The sequence below is a fragment of the Chiloscyllium punctatum genome, chromosome 28, assembly GCF_047496795.1.
Source record: "Chiloscyllium punctatum isolate Juve2018m chromosome 28, sChiPun1.3, whole genome shotgun sequence".
Lineage (NCBI taxonomy): Eukaryota > Metazoa > Chordata > Chondrichthyes > Orectolobiformes > Hemiscylliidae > Chiloscyllium > Chiloscyllium punctatum.
This window is the reverse complement of record NC_092766.1, coordinates 32,208,994-32,226,282: the sequence shown is the minus strand read 5'-3', so window position 1 is coordinate 32,226,282 and position 17,289 is coordinate 32,208,994.

Below are 17,289 nucleotides of genomic sequence, written 5' to 3'. Positions count from 1 at the left end.
TTCCCTTCTAAAGAATGAGAGAAACATTTGCATCTCTCAGAGAAGGCAGCAGACAGCCCTGACTATGTGAATAATTAAGCATGTTTATAAGTGGCCCAAACAATTCCCCAATCAATTTTTTATAGAACTCAGCCTGGAATCCATCTGGTCCGGGCGCTTTGCCACTTTGGAGCTGCTTCACCTCCTCCTGTGCTTCCTGGTTGCCGGGGGGTATTCAAGAACAATACTTGCTCCGAGGTTAGGCCCAGGAGGGGCAGAGTTTAAAAGAAGACTCTATCTTCCTCGTTCTATCCTCACAGTCCTGTGATCTATACAATTCGAAATCGAACTTTCTAAAGACTGCATTGATCTTTTTACGATCACAAGTCAGGGTACCATCACTCCTTCTAATACACGTAATGACTTGGGGAGCCTTTTTCTTTCTGGCAAGGTATGCAAGATACCTGCCAGGCTTGTCACCGTATTCAAATAATCTCTGCTTCGCAAGTAATAGCTCCCTCTTTGCTGTTTGAGTAAGTGTGGTATTCAAGTGTGGTAAAGTTGCCCTAAGTGCTGTGATCAGCTGTAGTTTAGTAATGGAGGGTCTGTCAACGTACGCTGTCTCACCCGCCTTCAGGCGAGCCTCGAGCAGACACTGTTGTTCTCCCTTTTGTCTTTTCTGGATCACAGAATATGAGATAATCAAATCTCACACATATGCCTTATCAGTCTCCCAAATCACCGAAGGGTTACTGGCCGTGTTGGAGTTGATATCCCAGAAGGTTTTGAATTCCTGCCAGAAATATTTTATGAACTTACTATCCTTCAATAGGAAAAGGTCCATACGCCAATGTCGGGAAGCTATCTCATCATCACTAGTCTTAACCTCCATATATACTGCGGCAGGGTTGGAAATATTACCTACTTCACAAAACAACATTGAGTTCAAAAGGATTGAGGGGACAGAAACATATCGATTCCGGTATGGCACTTGTGAAGGTTAGAATAAAAAGTAAAGTCTCTAGCCTCCGGGTGAAGACACCGCCACACATCCACCAGCCCCAACTCCCTACTCAGATCCGCCAACTGCCTAGGTCTCATAGATATGCCCGCAGAGATCTTAGATATTCTGTCCAGCCCTCGGTTGATGATACAATAACAATCTCCCCCTATAATTTGTGGTGCACCCCGAGAGCCATCAACTTACAGAACACTTCCATCACAAATTTAAAAGGGTTCTCCGGGGGGGCAACAGAGATTCAAAATCTCAAATTCCTCTCCATATATTAGAGTTTTAATTAATATATACCATCCAGACTCATCTTTTATTGGCTCAGCATTTGGAAGGGAAGACTCATCTGAATAAGAATGGCTACTCCCCTACTTTTTGAGCTGAAAGATGAAACGAACACCTGGCCAAATCCATTCTATTTCAGCCTTAAATGCTCCTTAGAAAGTAAATGTGTCTCCTGTAGAAAGGCTACATCCACCCTTTCTTTTTTAAGACTTGATAAATTCTTTTTCCTTTTGAATAGTGAGTGGATCTCCTTGATATTCCCAGTGCATCACCTAAACGAATGACTAGCCATGATCGTCCAAGCAAGTCCGAGACCCGCCAGGAGGAAGAACCCCACCCAAAAGACATTGAATAAAAACCAAAAACGATTCACACATAAAAACAATCTTTAAACAGCGATACCAAAACAACTAAGAACTACTCCTAAAAACAAATAACATAAAACATACTTAAAAGAAGACTTTCATTCTTGTTCACAGGAGGCACTACTACCTTCCAATAATCCCGCCATAACATCTCCCAGCCAGAACCATGACCTTGGCCCAGGCATTACAAAGTAGAACAAATAAATTCCAATATCTTATAAAGCAGACGTTAAAAATGTGCAAGCTAAACCAACCCCACGCCCAACACCATCACCTAGATACACTTAGCAAAACAACACAAGATGAAAATATATAAAATTACAAAATTACAATCCCAGCAAGTAATAAGCAACCAAATAAAAATAACACTCAGAAACGTCCCCTAATAATCAAATAAACAGCACGAGCTCTCGATAAGAGTCCATAGAAAAGATAAGGAAAGGGACCCCCAGTCCACACCCCCTCACCAAGGAAAGATGGAGAAGAGAAAGAGGAAGAAAGGAGGAGGAAAAACAAAAGAGGGGGGAGGAAAATAAATTCATTATCATATAGTTCAAGTACCGCAGTCTATTTGAGAGAAGCCAGGAATTATTTTGTTTTTTCCGGGGATCCAAAGTTATATACAGACCCTCCATGACTGCAGCGCATAGAATACTGAATATTTAAATCCCTCAGATGCTTCTTCGCTTCATCAAATGCCTTGCTCTTGCAGACCACAGCTGGAGAGAAGTCCTGGAAGAACTTTATCCTGGACCCCTTGTATATCATGGCATGATAATCCTTCCCCAAGACGCTGGAGGCCTCTAGCAGAATCTGTTTTTCCCTGTAATGTTGAAGTTGAACTAGGACAGGGTGGGGGCGGTGGTACGACCCGGGTCGGCGCACAGCAACCCGGTGGGCCCGTTCAACCCACACCTGACCCAGCTCTGACACCAGTTACGGCAGCTGTGGGAGCCATTGCTCCAGGAAATCAACAAGTTGGCCTTCCTCCTCCCGTTCGGGAAGGCCCAGCAACCGAATATTTTTCCGATGACCTCAATTTTCGAGGTCGTCAATATGTGCCTCTATGGTCGGGACTCGATGTTCCAGAGCCCAGACCTGACCCCCTCTGTTTCGCGCCCTCTGTTTCAGCCCCTCTGTTTCAGCCCCTCTGGATACCTCAGCAGTGGTCTCGGAGGCCATGGTCCATTGCTCTGTACCTCTGACACGCTGCCCAAGTTTCTCGATCTCTCTGTCATGTTTCTACAGCATGTCCGAGATCGACTCGCACCTGGACTGGGTCTCTTCAATGGACGCATCAACTTCTCTCGGAGTTTAACAAGCTCCAAGATCAGGGTCACCCCTGCCGGTGAGTCCCCCAGGACAGCCGCAGACAGTCTTGCTGCGGGGTGGGGGAGAGGGGTCCGTCTCTGTTGTGAACTGCGAGACCCTTTGCCTTTGGACAATTTAAAAAGCATCAAACTGCTAAATGGCAAGGCTGCAGGGCGAAAACTATTTTAAACTATTTAACAGGTGAGGTGAGAATGGGTACCCCACTTTGCCTGAGTCTTGGGCACAGCTCTGTAGACTCAGACCTGCTGGGTCGCCGTCATCTTGGATCTCCCTGATACCTTGCTTAAAAGGGAATAAGGCAAAAGACAGAAAATTTCACACTGATCAGCCTAACCTCGATCGTGGGTAACTTCCTGGAATCCACTGTGAAGGATGAGATTTGTGTATAATTAAGTAGGGCAAAGTCAGTATGGTTTCATCAATGGGAGGTCATGCTAATGAATCTGTTAGAACACTTTGAGGATGTAACAGGCAGGTTAGATCAAGGAGAGCTAATGGATACTATGTGTCTGGACTTCAAGAAGGACGTTAACAAGGTGCTTCACAGGAGGCTGCTGAGTAAGCGCCCATGGTCTCAGAGATAAGATACTAGTGTGTTCAGGAACTTGACAGTCTGGCAGAAGATAGAGAGTGGGAATAAAAGGCTCCTTCTCAAGATAGCAGTCAATGACATCTGGTGTTTTGCAAGGGAACCACAACTTTTTACTTTGTACGTTAACAATCTAGATGAAGGAACTGAGGGCAATCCAGCGAGGTTTTTAGATGATGCAAAGGTAGATAGAGGGAGAGGTATCATTGAGATGGCAGGGAGGCTGCAGAAGGATTTAGACATGGTAGGAGAGTGGGCAAAGACGTGGCAGATGGAGTACACTTGGGAAAGTGCGAGGTTATGCACTTTAGTCGGAAGAAGAGAGGCATGGACTATTTTATAGCTGGGGAGAAAATTCAGAAGTCTGAAGTGCAAAGGGTTGCGAGTTCCAGTCAGGATTATCTCAAGGTAAATGTGCAGGTTGTGTCAGTAGCTAGGAAGGTGCTGTATCTGCCACACAGTGTGCTTGAAATCTTATATTCAGCAAAAGAACTGAGTCAACTCTTATAAAGAATGATATTTGTTTATTGAACGCAATTATAATTAGAACAATAAAACGTATTATAACGTATTGAAAAATACTACAATCTATCTTATCGTTTAACTTAAACTTGGATGATCACATACCACCCCACCAGAAGTTGACCGGATTCCACGTGGTGAAGTCTTCTTTTTCTTCTGATTGCCTTGTAGGTGTCTTCTCTTTCAGTGGTTATTCTCGAGTTACCACTTTCGGAGGGGTTTTATGGTGATTCTTATCCTTCCAAGTCTTCACGCCTTTTGGGAGGGTGTGGAGGATCTGCCAATGTAATGATCAGGTTCATTTACCCTGATCAATTAAATCCAACCTGGGGTTGTCACATTGATGGCCCAAAGGGGGAATTTCCATTGTCCCATTCAGGTCCAACTTCAGGTTGGTATTACAGGGTCTGGAGCTGTCAGGTTTGTTTGCAAACCATCTCTGGGTAGCTGCAGCCGGTCTGGATTCTGCAGCATGTGGACGACCACAGAGAGTTTGGTCAAGGATGGGTTCTACTTTAATCATTGTTCGTATTTGTAACTCCATGGTAAATTTATTATTGTCCATTGTAAGATTATTATTTCAGGTGGTCAATCTGGTCAGAAAGGCAAATAGAGTGATGACATTTCTTTTGTGATGACTTGAATGAATGGATTTTCGCTGCTCTATAAGACTCTGGTCAGACCACATTTGGTGGATTATGTACAGTTTTGGGCCACATAACTCAGGAAGGATGTAGCTCCCCGGAGCGTGTTCAGAGGAACTTCGTAAGAATGGTCCTAGGAATAAAGAGCTAAACATATGAGGTCTCTGGGTCTATACTCGCTGGAGTTTATAAGGGTGAAGTGGGCTCTAATAGAAGCATACAGAATTCTTTTTGCCTGGTCAGAGTCGACGTTGGGAAGATGCTTCCACTGTTCGGAGAGAAAGCACTCAAACATATAGACTGAGAGTCAAGAGAAATTCTTTAGAATGGAGATAAGGAGAAACGTCTTCAGTCTGAGAGTGGTGAGTCTATGGTAAGGATGGCAGTTTCCTTCCCTCAAGGACATCAGTGAACCAGGTATGTTTTTCTTAGCAATCGATTCATAACCAACATCAGTCTCTTAATTCCAGATTTGAATTCAAGCTCCCCTACTTGCTGTGGCAGGATTTGGACCCAGGTCACCGGAACATTATCTGGGTTTATCACATAAGAATTCAGTTATAACACCACGAGGCCACTGACTTGCCCAATCCTCCACAGTGTGACTAACGTATGAAGTATGACATACGCTGGGAGTTGTCTTCATGTTATCCTTGACTTCCTCATCAAGATATGGATGCTTTTTTTCCATAATGCAATTCCTCTTTGGTCTTTAGTAACTCCCTAATTGTTTGCCAAATGTCTTCAGCTGTCCTGCCTTTGACTGTTCTTTTCTTCCCACAGAGTGTTCACAGCCAAATCCCTCCTTCGGTCTGTATAATTATCATTGCCTAACACTAAAACTCTCATGCATGACTCAGTCTTCACTCTTTCAATCTGAATGTGAAACTCCAGCATGTTGTGGTTTTCCTTCCAAGGCAAAGCTCATCCACCAATCCTTCCTTGTTACATAATATCAACTCTAAATTAGATTAGATGCCGTACATTTTGGAAACAGGCCCTTCGGCCCAACAGGTCCACACCAACCCTCCGAAAAGTAACCCACCCAGTCCCCACTGAGTTACGTACCTCACTCTATGGGCAATTTAGCATGGCCAATTCACCTGACCTGCACATCTTCAGACTGTGGGAGAAAACCCACGCAGACAGGGGGAAAATGTGCAAACTACACGCAGACAATCCCCCGAGGCTGGAATCGAACCTGGGTCCCTGTTGCTGTGCTAACCACTGAGCCCCATTCTCCGGTTGTTTCCATGATGGCCTGCTCTCAGAAATAATCTCTCATACACTCTCTGAATCTTTATTCAAGGATATCACTGTCAAGTTGATTAATTGAGCCAATTTGCATGTTCAAACCACCCACAGTTACCGTTGTGCCCTTGCTACAAACCCTCACTCTTTTCTACCTCAGAAGTACTTTGGGGGGAATAGTGGCTGAAAATTACTCTTCCCAAGAGGTTTCTTCTCTTGCATTTATTTGCACTGAGACAAATTTCAAATTATTTTTGGCACAAAAAACTTTGAAAAGGTCTGAGTTCCCACTCGCACGAACAAATGTTTATTTTCTTTTCACTAGCCACATTTCCCAGTAAATATCGAAGATTTAAAAGGGCTAAAAGTGGTCATGAGATAGCGTTAGCAAACAGGGTTATGGAAAATCCCAAAGACTTATTTTCATATATAAGGCGCAAGAGGGTAACTAGAGAAATATTTGGCCCACACAAGGACAAAGGAAGAAAGTTATGCATGTAGTCAGAGACAATGGGTGAGATTCTTAGGGAGTACTTTGCATCTGTATTCACCAAGGAGAGGCAGATGACGGATGTTGAGGTTAGGGATAGATCTCTGAGTACTCTGGGTCAAGTCTTCATAAAGAGGGAGGAAGTTTTGGATACTCTGAAAGGTATAAAGGTAGAGAAGCCCCCAAGTGTGGATGGGATCAATCACAGGTTACTGAGGGATGTGAGTGTCGAAATAACTGGGACTTTAACATATATCTCTGCAGGATGATTGAACATGGGTGAGGTCCCGGAGGACTGGCGAATTTCTAAAATTGTCCCCTTGTTTAAGAAGGATAGCGGGGATAATCCAGGTAATTGTAGACCGGCAGGCCTGATATCATTGGTAGGGAAGCTGCTGGAGAAGATACTGAATGACTTGAGTAAGGCGTTTTATTAGGTTCCCCATGGTCGGCTGATGGAGAAAGTGAAGTCGCATGGGGTCCAGAGTGTTCTATCTAGATGGACAGAGAACTGGCTGGTCAACAGGAGACAGAGAGGAGTAGTGGAAGTTGATGTCTCAAAATGGAGACCTATGACCAGTGGCGTGCAACAGCGATCCGTACTGGGACAACTGTTGTTTGTGATATATGTCAATGATTTGAAAGAAGGTATTGGTTGCCTGATTGGCAAGTTTGCAGATAACACCAAGATTGTTAGAGTAGCAGATAGTGAAGGGGACTGTCAGAGAATACAGCAGAATATAGATAGATTGGGGAGATGGGCACAGAAATAGAATACTGAGTTCAATCTGTGCAAATGCGAGGTGATGCATTTTGAAAGAACCAGTTCAAGAGTGAACAACACAGTAAACGGAAAACTCCTGAGGAAAATTGACTTACAGCGAGATCTGGGTGTTTGGGTCCATTGTTAGGCAGCACGGTGGCACAGTAATTAGTACTGCTGCCTCACTGCACCAGAGACCCGGGTTCAATTCCTGAGTCAGGCGACTGTGTGGAGTTTGCACATTCTCCCCCTGTCTGCGTGGGTTTCCTCCGGGTGCTCTGGTTTCCTCCCACAGTCCAAAGATGTGCACGTCAGGTGAATTGGCAACGCTAAATTGCCCATAGTGTTAGGTAAAGGGGTAAATGTACGGGAATGGGTGGGTTATGCTTTGGCGGGTCACGTGTGGACTTGTTGGGCCGAAGGGCCTGTTTCCACACGAAGTAATCTAATCTAACCTAATGATCTAAGTTTCCTAAAGATGCCAACACAGGTCAGCAAAGTGGTCAAGATGGCATATGATAGGTTTTCCTTCATTGGATCAGGTGTTGAGTACAAGCGCTGGCAGGTCATGTTACAGTTACATAGGACGTTGGTTTGGCCGCATTTGGAATGCCGTATATAGATTTAGATTAAGATTTATTACAGTGTGGAAACAGGCCCTTCGGCCCAACAAGTCCGCACCGACCCGCCGAAGCACATCCCACCCATACCCCTACATTTACCCCTTACCTAACATTACGGGCAGTTTAGCATGGCCAATTCACCTGACCTGCACATCTTTGGACCGTGGGAGGAAACCGGAGCACCCGGAGGAAACCCATGCAGACACGGGGAGAATGTGCAAACTCCACACAGTCAGTCGCCTAAGGCAGGAATTGAACTCGGGTCTCTCGTGCTATGAGCAGCAGTGTTAACCACTGTGCCACTGTGTCGCCTACAAAGATAAAGAAAGAAAGATTGAGTAGATTAGGACTATTTTCTTTACAAAGTCGAAGGTTGAGGTCTACAAATTCAAGACAGATATATACAGGATGGATAGGAAGAAACTTTTTCCCCAGATTGTGGAACTCAGTTACTCGGGTTCATGAGTTCAAAGTGAGAGGGGAAAGGTTTAGTGCAGATATATGTGGCAAGATCTTTACGCATAGGGTGGTAGCAGCCTGGAACGTGCGGCCATCTGAGGTAGTAGGGGCAGAAGCGACAGCGTTATCTAAGATATATTTAGACAGAAACATGAATGGGGAGGGAGCAGAGGAATACCGACTCTTAGAAAATAGGTGCAGGTTTAGAAAATAGGAGGATCTTGATCAGCACAGGCTAGGAGGGCCGAAGTGTCTGTTCCTGTGTTGGAATGTTTTTTGTTCTTTATCAATCATTCTAAAAATAGCATGTTTTCAACTTATTGTCTGCTACAATTTAATAATGTAAACGATTTATTTATTTGATAGTGCATGTTAAATTATTGCCATTTCTAAATTGCAGTCACAGGGTCAAAGAGATGTACAGCATGGAAACAGACCCTTCGATCCAACTTGTCCATGCGAACAAATATCCCAACCCAATCTAGTCCCACCTGCCAGCACTCAGCCCATATCCCTCTAAACACTTTCTATTCATATATCCATTCAGACGCCAACTAAATGTTGCAATTGTACGAACCACCACCACTTCCTCTGGCAGCTCATTCCACACACGTGCAACCCTCTGAGTGAAAAGGTTGCCCCTTACATCTCTTTTATATTTTTCCCTTCCCAACCGAAAACTATGCCCTCTAGTTGTGGGCTTCACCACGCCAGGGAAAATACCTTGTCAATTTACGCGATCCATGGTCCCTCATGATTTTATAAACCTCTATAAAGTCACCCCCAGACTCCAACGTTCCAGGGAAAACAGCTCCAGCTTGTTCAACCTCCAGCTGTCGCTCAAACCCTCCAACCTTGGCAACATGCATGTACATCTTTTCTGAATCCTTTCAAGTTTCACCTCATCTATCAGGTCCTGGGGACTTTTCCAACTTTATGCATTTCAAGACATCCAGCACTTCTTCCTCTGTAATATGGACATTTTTCAAGACGTCTCTATCTATTTCTCCGTATATCTACATCTCCCATGTCCTTCTCCTGAGTAAACACTGATACAAAATACTCGTTTAGTATCTCTCCCATCTCCTGCAGCTCCACACAAAGGCACCTTGCTGATCTTTGAGGACTCTATTCTCTCTCCTTATTTGCCCTTTTGTTCTCAATCCTTTTGGATTCTCCTTAACTCTATTTGTCAAAGCTAACTCATGTCCCCTTTTTGCCTTCCTGATTTCCCTCTTTGGTGTACTCCTCCTGCCTTTCTACTCTTCTAAGGATTCACTCGATCTATCCTGCCTGTACCTGGCATATCCTTCCTTCTTTTTCTGAACCAGACCCTCAATTTCTTTAGTCATTCAGCACTCTCTGTACCTTCCATCCTTTCCTTTTACTCTAACAAGAATATACTGTCTCTGGACTCCGGCTATCTAATTTCTGAAGGCTTCCCATTTTCTAGCCGTCTACTTACCTGCGAACATTTGCCACCATCAGCTTTTGAAAGATATTGCCTAATACCGTCAAAATTGGCCTTTTTTCAATTTAGAGCTTCAACTTTTAGATCTAGTCTATTCTTTTCCATTATTATTTTAAAACTAATCGAATTGTTGGCAAATAACTGAAACTCACACATTTCAGGTGAGAAATTAAATCGATTGTTTGTATTTAAATGTGTAAGAGTTATAATTCTATTTGATTGTTTAATCACTTGCTCACTCTGAATATGCAATCAGTCAGTGGTCAATCATTTTGCAAATGATAGAGCGACAATATGTGCATTTGAATACTGCGATTCCAAGTATAATCGTGATCACCAAAATAGTCAGACAACATATTCTTCTTCAGTACAAAACAAAATGTAGTTATTTACTTTTGTATCATAAAACGGTGTTCGGTGTTTATATTTTAGTTCCATCAAATAAAATTAATTTTATTGTTTTCAGAGACGATGCCGTTATTGTTCAGTTAAATAATTATAGCTCATACCTTATTATTGCCCAAATCACAAACATGGTAAACCCCTGATCATTGTTCAGGTCAGTAAACCCATCACGTTGCATCATGATCGACATTAAAAGTGGATTTCAAAAGGGTGAATTCGGGTACAGTGCTACTGGAGCTCACAGTTGCCTGTGGCACTAAGTGAGACACTGGCCTGCTCCTGAATCTACCCAGAAAGTTTCCATCCTGGGTCAGGGCAGTCATTCAAACATTCTCTCACAGAAACATTTAGGATCCGCCTTGAGCAGGAGTAAAGAAACCAACAGGCTATCACTGCTCTCGGTGCAGGTATCAATGCTGTATCAATTAGATACCAATGACTGACCAGGAATCAGGTCTAACAAATTGATCTTCAGTCAGAGCCTGGCACATGGAGCACCTGTATGGACATGGAGTGTCAGAATCACAACGCACAAGTTACTTATGGTGATGACATCTGGCATGTCCTCCAGAGTCCATACATCTGCCCCCTGGACCAGATACTGGGTGTAAATGTTCACAATTGGCAGTCTATTGCAGCATTTTGTGTCTCACAGTGAACCCTCTGAAACTATATTCAATAAATGTACCTTCATATTAACTAGTTTCAAAATAAAATTGTACTTGTTTGTGGATGGTCAGATAATAATTGATAGGACACCCAACAGAATGCTTCTGAAGAAACCGGGAGCAAACGGCAAGCCATGAATAATTTTAATAACGGAACTTGATGGATTTGTCTGGTCTAGGTAACCACGCATATTGTGCTGGCACTTAGGTGAATGTAACAATGCACAATCAAAACTGGAAGTCTTGGTCTAACGCCCTGCCCCACCTTCCTGACCTCACACAGCTCACTCCCTCAAACAATCACCAATTAATGAGAATCCAGAAACTGAGTGAAACTTGGAACACAGAACAGTACAGCACAGTAAGAGCCATTCAGCCCTCAATGTTTTGCTGGCCTTTTATCCTACTCTTAGATCAGACGAACCTACATACCCTTCAATGTACAAACTTTCATGTTCCTATCCAAGAGTCTTCTTAACTATCCCTAATGTATCTGACTCTACTACCACAGCTGGCGGTGCATTCTGCCCACCCACCACTCTCTGAATAAAGAATCTACCTCTGGCATCTCCTCTAAACCTTCCTCCAATCACTTTAAAGTTATGCCCCTTGTTGATAGCCAATTCTGCCCTGGGAAAAGGCTCTGGCTATCCACTCTATGTCTCTCAACATCTTGTACCTCTCTGTCAAGACACCTCTTATCCTTCTTCACTCCAGTGAGAAAAGTCCTAGCTCTCTCAACCTTTCTTCCTAAGACATGGCCTCCAGTCCTGGCAGCATCCTGGTAGATCTGGTCTGTACACTCTCTGAGACTTCCAAATGTGAGTGCGAGCAGCAGCGGAGGAAAGACGAACCCGAAGGACTGCAGCTAAGTAAAGGCAGTTTTTCAAAAATTACTTACCAGTAGCGGGCAGCGTTGTTTTCTCTTTCACAGAAGGAGCGGGAGCAGCGGAGGAAGTGACGAGGACCAGAGGGGCAGCCAGGAAGGAAAGCAGTGAGTACATATATCAGCAAAGAATTTAAAAAGAATAGGGAGGGGGGAAAGAAGAGTGGGTGTAGCACTACTATTTGGAGAGCGTATCACTGCTACAGAAGTTACCATTGTCGAGGAAGATCTGCATACCCAAGTCAATATGGGTGGAAATTAGGAACAGCAAGGGAGCAGTCACCTCGTTAGGGGTTTACTACAGGCTCCGCAATAGCAGCAGGGAGATTGAAGAAAGCATAGGTCGGCAGATTTTGGAAAAGTGTGGATGTTGTAGGGTTGTTGTGATGGGTGACTTTAACTTTGCCAATATTGATTGGAACCTCCTTCGAGCAGAAGATTTGAATGGAGCTGTTTTTGTAAGGTGTGTTCAGGAGGGTTTCCTAACTCAGTACGTTGACAGGCCGACGAAGAGCGAGGCCATTCTAGACTTGGTGCTCGGAAAAGAGCTGGGGCAGTATCAGATCTTGTGGTGGGAGAGCATTTTCATGACAGTGACCACAACTGCCTCACATTCTGCATAGCTATGGAGAAGGAGAAGATTAGGCAAAATGGGAAGATAATTAATTGGGGAAGAGGAAAGAATGATGCAATAAGACATGAGTTAGGAAGGATGGACTGGGAGCAATTGTTCCATGGTTAAGGCACTATAGACATGTGGAGACTGTTTAAGGAACAGTTGTTGCAATGATGAATAAACATGTTCCTCTGAGACAGGCAGGAAGTGGTAATATAAAGGAACCTTGGATGATGAGAGCGGTGAGGCATCTCGTCAAAAGGATGAAGGTAGCTTACATAAGGTGGAAGAAGCTAGGGTCAACCTCAGCTCTAAAGAATTACAGGCAGGCGAGGAAGGAGCTCAAAAATGGTCTGAGGAGAGCCAGGAGGGGGCACGAGAAAGGCTTAGCTGGACGGATTAGGGAGAACACAAAGGCATTTTACACTTATGTGGGGAATAAGAGAATGGTCAAAGAAAGAGTAGGGCCGATCAGGGTTAGCATAGGGAACATGTGTGTGGAGTCTGAGGAGGTAGGGGAAGCCCTAAATGAGTTTTTTGCTTCTGTCTTTATGAAAGTAACAAACTTTATAATGAATGAAACATTTGAAGAGCAGGTGTGCATGCTGTAATGGATAGAGGTAGAGGAAGCTGATGTGCTGAAAATTTTGTCAAACATTAAGATTGACAAGTCGCCATGCCCGGACCAGATTTGCCCTCGGCTGCTTTGGGAAGCGAGAAATGTGATCGTTTCACCACTTGCGAAGATCTTTGCATCCTCGCTCTCCACTGGAGTCTTACCTGAGGACTGGAGAGAGGCAAATGTAATTCCCCTCTTCAAGAATGGAAATAGGGAAATTCCTGGCAATGACAGACCAGTCAGTCTCACGTCTGTCGTCTGCAAGGTGTTGGAAAGGATTCAGAGGGATAGGAGTTAAGACCACCAGGAAGAACATGGCTTGTTTAAATGCTGTCAACACGGCTTTGTGAGGGGCAGGTCATGCCTCACAAACCTTATGGACTTCTTTGAGGATGTGACTAGAAAAGTTGATGAGGGTCAATCTGTGGATGTGGTGTAAATGGACTTCAGCAAGGCATTTGATAAGGTTCCCCATGGTAGGCTCATTCAGAAGTTCAGGAGGAATGGGATACAGGGGCACTTAGCTGTCTGGATACAGAATTGGCTGGCCAAAAGAAGGCAGCAAGTGGTAGTAGAACGGAAATATTCTGCCTGGAGTGGTATTCCACAGGGTTCTGTCCTTTGCCCTCTGCTGTTTGTAATTTTTATAATGATTTGGATGAGAGACTGAAAGATCGGTCAGCAAGTTTGCAGACGATACAAAGATTGGAGGTGTCATTTACCGTAAAGAGGACTGTTGTATGCTGCAGCTGGACATTGACAGGATGCAGAGATGGGCTGAGAGGTGGCAGATGGAGTTCAACCTGGATAAATGCGAGGTGATGCATATTGGAAGGTCGAATATGAAAGCTGAGTACAGGATTAAGGATAGGATTCTTGGCAGTGTGGAGGAACAGAGGGATCTTGGTGTGCAGGTACATAGATCCCTTAAAATGTCCACCCAAGTGGACAGGGTTGTTAAGAAACCATTTGGTGTTTTGGCTTTCATTGACAGGGGGATTGAGATGAAGAGCCGTGAGATCTTGTTGCAGCTTTATAAATCTTAGGTTAGACTGCACTTGGTATACTGCATCTAGTTCTGGTCGCCCTATTATAGGAAAGATATGGATGCTTTGGAGAGGGTTCAGAGGAGGTTTACCAGGATGCTGCCTGGACTGGAGAACTTATCTTATGAAGAGAGGTGGACTGAGCGCGGACTTTTTTATTGGAGAAAAGGTGGAGGAGAGGGGACCTAATTGAGGTATACAAGATCATGAGAGGCATTGATAGAGTCGATAGCCAGAGACTATTTCCCAGGGCAGAAATGGCTAATACGAGGGGTCATAATTTTAAGCTGGTTGGAGGAAAGTATAGAGGGGATGTCAGAGGCGTGTTCTTTACACAGAGTTGTGAGAGCATGGAATGCGTTGCCAGCAGCAGTTGTGGAAACGAGGTCATTGGGGACATTTAAGAGACTGCTGGACATGCATATGGTTACAGAAATTTAAGGGTGCATGCATGAGGATCAATGGTCAGCACAACATCGTGGGCTGAAGGGCCTGTTCTGTGCTGTACTGTTCTATGTTCTATGAAGCAACCAGAACTTCATACAATATTCTAAGTGTGGTTGGACCACAGCTTTATAGAGTTATGCATTAACCTCACTGCTCTTAAACTCAATACCCCTGTTAATGAAAGCCAACACGCTATATGCCTTCTTAGCAACCCTGCAAACTTGGGTGGCAACTTTGTGGGATGTATGGACATGGAGCAAAATATCCCTCTGTCACTCTACACTGCCAGGAATTCGGCCTTTAACCCTGTATTGTGTGTGCAAATACAACCTTCCCAAATAAATCGCTTCACAATTATTAAGGTCGAACTGTATCTGCCACTTATCAGCACAGCTCTGCATCCTGTCAATGTCCTCTTGTAACCTATGCCAACCCTCCATACTATCCACAACTCTACCAACCTTCATGTCATCGGCAAACGTATTAACCCACCATTCTACTTACTCATCAAACTCATCTATAAAAATCAAAAATAGCACAGGTCACAGAGCCAATCCCTATGGAACACCACTGGTCACTGAGCTCCACGCTGAATACTTTCCATCTGCTACCACTCTCTGTCTTCTATGGGCCTGCAAATCCATATCCAGACAGTCAAACTTTCCTGTGTCCCATGCCTCCTTACCTTCTGAATGCGTCTACAATGGGGAACCTTATCAAATGCCTTGCTAACATTCTTGTTCACCACATCTACTGGTCGACCATCATCAACATATTTTTTTCACATCTTCAAAGAACTCAATAAGTTTCTGAGGAATGACCTGCTGCTGACCAAGCCATGCTGACTACCTCTAATCAAACTATTGTCTTCTAGGTAATTGTAAATCCTGCCTCTCAGAATCATCTCTATGACTTTGCCCACCACCGATATAAGGCTGACTGTTCTGTCATTCCCATGGTTATCCCTATGCCCTTTCCTGAACAAGGGAATAACATTTGCCATCCTTCAATCATCTGGCAATTCTCCAGTGGACGATGAGGACGCAAAGGTTATCGCCAAAGACACACAAATCTCTCCCATCACTTCCTGGAGTAACTTTGCGTACACCCCCCCCATCTGACCCAGTTTATTTATCTGTCCTTACGTTTGTACTTCAATCAGTCTGTACCTCCCTTCAACTTTTCTATTCCATGTCCAACCAACTGATTCACTGCTTTCCATTTCAACGCTATATACAGTGCCGCCTGCCTGAGTAAGTACAGTTCCCAACGTCCTGTGAATCACAGAATGAAAAAAGAAGGAATGCACCAACGCCTTCCTGAAAAATGGCTTATGCCTAAAACATCAACACGCTTGCTCCTCGGATGCCGCCTGACTTGCTGTGCTTTTCCAGCTCCACACTTTTCGACTCTGATCTATATCAACTGCAGTCCTCACTTTCTACATTACTGCAGCTGTCCCGTCTGTACACTGAGTGGGGAAGTAACCATCAAAAAGTCATTGTATGTGGAGCTGACTGCTCAGTTCTGGAGAGTTGCACTTGATGAATACGTTTTTTTAAAAAAAGAAATGACAGTTCAACATTCAGTGCCAGAGTTATAATTGTGGTTCATGGTTTGAGCAGCCTTATAAGAAATAGTGAATGACTGAAGAACTCCAAGGTACAGAGTATTCCAAGTGTTAAGTTCCACCTTATGTTAATGCTGGGAGTATTACCAGACAGACTGATGTGTTAAAGGAATGAGTTGACATTTGGAGGTGTGACATTTTTGCCATCACAGAGACGTGTTTGATGGAGGTCAGGGTCAACAACTCAATATTCTGTTATACTGTAAAATATGGGCAGGAGAGGAGAGGGTGTTGAAGAGGTGATGGTGTTGTATTATTAATTAAGGTGTCAATTACAGCAGCAAGGAAGGACAATATCTTGGAAGAGTCTTCAAATGAGGGTTTATCAGCCAAGGTTAGGATCAAAATGTTGACAGAACACACTGCTGGGGATATTTTATATAGCCCCAGAACGATGGAAATACAGGAGCAGATGTATAACCAATTCACTGAGGTGTCTAGGAATGCAAGGCTGAAGATGTTAGAGATAGGGAAGCAAAGCTGGAGATGTTACCGAGATAGGAACACAAGGGTGGAGATGTTATGGAGATAGGAAAGCAAGGCTGGAGATGTTACAGGAAAAGGAAAGCGAGGTTGGAGATGGCCGAGAGATAGCGTGGCCTGTGCATGCTAGAACATGTTAGTGAAATATTTTTAAATTCAATCACAGGACATAGGGAGAAGTGTAGCAGCTGGAAGGTATAGAGATAGGGAGACATGTAGGGGCTGGCAGAAGTTGCAGTCATAGATGGGTCTGGATTATGAGATAAAAATTGTGGAGATATGGAGGGTTGTGGAGATATTGAGACACAGATGAATGTAGCGGCTGGAGAAGATGACAAAGAAAGATACAGATATCGAAGTAGATAGTTTAAAAATGGAATTGAGCAATGTCTTAATCGAGAAAATATTAAAGAAATCTTTGGAATAGAGAAGGCACTGGGAGGAACTGAAGGAGTGAGACCTTGGATTGTCCAATCACGACAGAAATAGAGTCAGTGTCATACAGCACAGGATAGGCCCTTCGGTTGACAGTGACACAAATAAAAAGCCCTGCACACCCTGGAAACCCCTCCTTCCTATCGTCTGGGGGCAAGGGCTAGATTTGGGAGAGGTGTCCTATAGACTGCTCAAACAACAATGTGACATAACAAAACCAGACGGTGTCAGATCAAACACTGACACAGAAACCTCCTGCTGACTCCCCT